Raw genomic sequence first — 4,736 nt, forward strand, 5'->3', positions numbered from 1 at the left:
AGATGCAAGTTTCATATAAGTTAAATTCTTAGATTTTAAACTGTACTAATAGAAATTGACCAAATACAACAAGGACCATCTCTGCAAAAAATCTCAAAGTGTCTTTGTTTTTATTGTTTACAGTGCACATCAATCATTTATAAATCTCTGCAAATCCTGCAAAGAATCTCTGCAAAATCCTCAGTTTCTTTTGTTTTTTTGTTGTTTACACCGTGCACATCAATCATTTTTTCTTCCATAAACTTCTCCCATGCATGGATAAGAATCTGAATAAAAATATCTATGTACTTTAAACTGTACTAATAAAAATTTACCAAATACAACACAGGTTATAAAAAAACAAAAAACCAAAAAGATCAACTTTGTGAGGAGACTTGTCACAGGGAGGAGGGATAAAAAGTAAAAAGAATCTCTGAAACCAAATTTTAGACGTGATATGGTTTTATTGGGAAGGATGAATGGAATCATTTCAGGTAGAAAATAAGAATGAGAGGAAGAGGTGAATATTTTTACAACAAATTATAAGTGTCAGGTTGTTACTAGTTGTTATTGTTAGGGCAAAAAAGTATCTTAGCGTTAGGTTCAAATTTGAACCAACAACAACTAACCACCTATAATTTATTGTAAAAATAAAAATGTTGTGTACGTTTTTTTTTTTTTTTTTTCCTTTTATTTCGACAATGCCACTGCAAAGAATCTCTACAAAATCCTCAGTTTTTTTTGTGTTTTTGTTGTTTACACCGTGCACATCAATCATTTTTTCTTCCATAAATTTCTCCCATGCAGGGATAAGAATTTGAATAAAAATATCTATGTACTTTAAACTGTACTAATAAAAATTTACCAAATACAACACAGTTTATAAAAAAACAAAAAGCCAAAAAGATCAACTTTGTGAGGAGACTTGTCACAAGGAGGAGGGATAAAAAGTAAAAAAAATCTCTGAAACCAAATTTTAGGCGTGATATGGTTTTATTGGGAAGGATGAATGGAATCATTTCAGGCAGAAAATAAGAATGAGAGGAAGAGGTGAATATTTTCACAACAAATTATAAGTGTCAGGTTGTTATTAGTTGTTATTGTTAGGGCAAAAAAATATCTTAGCGTTAGGTTCAAATTTGAACCAATAACAACTAACCACATATAATTTATTGTAAAAATAAAAATGTTGTGTACATTTTTTTTTTCTCTTTTATTTCGGCAATGCCACTGCAAAGAATCTCTACAAAAATCTCAGTTTTTTTTTTTTTTTTAATTTACGGTACACATCAATCATTTTTTTTTTCTTCTATAACTTTCTTTCATGTACGTTTTAGAATCTATGTACTTTAAATAAGAATCAAACGGTACTTGAATTTGTTTCAGACAAATAGACAAGAATCAAACACTCAGCGTACTTGAGTTTGTCGTTTTTCCCCCGGCAATGCCATTGCCACAATTGATTTTCCTTTTTTTAATTTTTTTCCCATTTTCGGCAATGGCATTGCCACAATTTTTTTTCTCTTTCCCCTATTTCTGCAACACCATGGCCACAATTCTCATTTTTCTTTATTTTTCCCCCTATTTCGGCAATACCATTGCCACAATTCTTTTTTTTTTTCCCCTATTTCGGCACTACATGGCCACAATTCTTTTTTTTTTTTTCCCTATTTTGGCAATACCATTGCCACAATTCTTTTTTTTTTCCCCCTATTTTGGCACTACATGGCCACAATTCTTTTTTTTGGCAATACCATTGCCACAATTGTTTTTTTTTCCCTATTTTGGCAATACCATTGCCACAATTCTTTTTTTTTTTGGCAATACCATTGTCACAATTTTTTTTCCCCTATTTCGACACTACATGGCCACAATTCTTTTTTTTTTCCCCCTATTTCGGCACTACATGGCCACAATTCTTTATTTTTTTTTCGGCAATATCATTGCTACAATTCTTTTTTTTTCTCCCTATTTCAGCACTACATGGCCACAATTCTTTTTTTTTTTTTTCCTTTCCTCCTATTTCGGCAATACCATTGCCACAATTTTTTTTTTTCCTCTTTCTCCTATTTCGGCAATACCATTGCCACAATTTTTTTTTTCTTCCCTATTTCGGCACTACATGGTCACAAATTTTTTTTTCTCTCTTTCCCCCTATTTCGGCAATACCATTGCCACAATTCTTTTTTTATTTTTTTTCCTTCCCTATTTCGGCACTACATTGCCACAATTTTTTTTTTTTTTTTTTTTTTTTTCCTTTTTCCCTCCATTTTCGGCAATGGGATTGCCACAAACCTTTTTTGTTTTTTTTTGTTTTGCTTTTGGGCACTCGCGCATGGGCATTGAGCACTCACTGATTCGGGCAGGGGCTGGGCAGAAGGAATTTCGGCAACACTGTTGCCGAAATTCCAAAATTTCTCTCTCCTCATTTTCCATTTTCTCTCTCCTACTTTTCTTAGAATTTCGGCAACACTGTTGCCAAAATTCACTCTCTCTCCTCATTTTCTCAAATAACTTGGAATAGTGACTATAACCACAAAAAACTTCATTTTTAGTAATATTTACCCAAAAGACTCAAACATTCATGGTGTAAAATGATTTCCCAATTTCCATTACAGTCAACACAAACACAGTCTAACTGTAAAATATTTTATTTTACATAAATTATTTTAGGTTGATTTAGTTGACTGAAAATATTTTAATTTTAACAAAGTATTTTACTACAAAACAAACAACGTAAAATTAGAAAATATTTTCTTGCAAATATTTTACAATGAAACAAATGAAGAACATAAGAGACAAGAAAGAGAGGATTGTAAAGGAGGCCAACTATCAAAGTAGAATTTAAAAAAAAATGTAGGCTACTCAAATCTTTCTTTTTGCTATTGACATTTGAGTTATTATAAAAAAAAAAAAAACGAAAGGTGGGCTACATAAATCTTTCTTTTTGTTATTGACATTTGAGTTATTATCATGTGTTGTGATTGACGTTGGTTGTGATCCCCAATCTTAGTTTTATTTATTTAATTTTCCAGTTTGTTGGGGGTGTGATGGTGAAGAATTTATTTGGAAAAGATCTGATATAATTGGGTAATGCTAAATGGAAAAATATGAGCAGTAATTGGGTTATGGCTTTGCAATAAGACAGGTTTTTTAGTAAATTGGCACTATTATCAATGGTTTATAAGGGGAAAGGGTTTTCCTGCAATCTTTTAGCTTATTTAAATAGCCATGTGAGTCTCAAGGCATCCCTCTTTCCCTGTCATTTTCTTTTTAAAATTTTATTTTATTTTTTGTTTTCTGGGTTCTGTTTGCCTAAATATTCCAAGCTAGCGTTTATTAAGGAAAACAATTATGAAGGGGATAAAAATAGTAAACGGACGGAGATAATGAGGACGGATCGACACCGTAAGTGACTCGGCTATGACGGTTGAGTATTGCTGAATATCCGTCTTGTATAAAATTGTGGATTCCACGTGGCATGTCGTTCGATATATTTCAGATGAGCTTTTGCTTTATCCCCACGCAAACGTGCATACTTGGACTTCTTGCGACACACGTTTAGGAAGACTCCTATATGGAAAGGAACTTGAGAAGGAAGTTGTATCCTAAAAGAAAGGTAATTCCACTCAATATAAATACCCAGAAACCCTAGATACGAAGGTACGCATAATATTCTTAACTCTGGCACTCTAGGGTTAAAGAAACAAGATTCTAACTTGACCTTCGGAGGGTATTCGGCCGACACCACACCGGTGCTCTCTTCTAGGTCCTTTATTTTCTTTTTGCAGGTGTTGCTTTTGTTCGAGGAGCTTGCAACTCACTGGTGATATTTTCGGCATCATCAGTTGGCGCCGTCTGTGGGAAAAAGGAGGAAGAAAATCTTCTGATTATTTTAGCCTCACTCTATCCCTGAGACAAAGAGTTGCATGGCACTCACCCGATCGATGGCAATGAACAACAATCAAGGCGACGAACCACGCACCACCGCTTTGGAGAGGCAGGTCCAAACGCTTGCGGCGGCGGTTGAGCGCCTCACTAAGCAGAATCATGATTTGGAAGAACAGTTGCGGCAAATAACCGCACATCAGAGTGCACCGCAGGAAGATCAAGAGGGCGCTAGTCCTGAAGGAAGGAACGTGGAAAGACCTGAGGGCAGCAACGCTCCGACTAGACCCGAGCGACAAGAAACCAATCAACCACTTGCTTTAGACGCTGTGCCGACTCACATAGCCACCGAAATGCAGGAGATGAGGGAACGTATGGATGCAATGATGAACGCCCTTAAAGGACGGGTATCCAGCAATTTGGACGACCTAGTCCATAGAACGGATTCATCATTCACAGCATTGGTGAATTCATGCCCCGTTCCAGCAAAGTTTCGCATGCCCCATGTGGAAAACTATGACGGATCCAAGGACCCGTTGGATCACTTGGAGTCTTTCAGAACCTTAATGCATCTTCGTGGTGTACCAGATGAAATTATGTGTGGCTTTTCTCACCACCTTGAAGCGGGCCTCGCGAGTGATTGGTACACAGGTTGATGCCTAATTCCATTGGCACTTTTAAGGAACTAGGTGCATTACGGTTCGTATCACACTTCATTGGAAGTCATCGACACAAGAGGTCTATTGCATGTATACCGGGAATTAAACAACGAGAAGGTGAGACATTAAGGTCTTATATAGCCCGCTTTAACAAGGAATCCCTCTCGATAGACGAGGCGTACGACAAGACACTTGTGGCAAGATTCACAA

Source organism: Castanea sativa, chromosome 1 (genome assembly GCF_040712315.1).
Source record: "Castanea sativa cultivar Marrone di Chiusa Pesio chromosome 1, ASM4071231v1".
Lineage (NCBI taxonomy): Eukaryota > Viridiplantae > Streptophyta > Magnoliopsida > Fagales > Fagaceae > Castanea > Castanea sativa.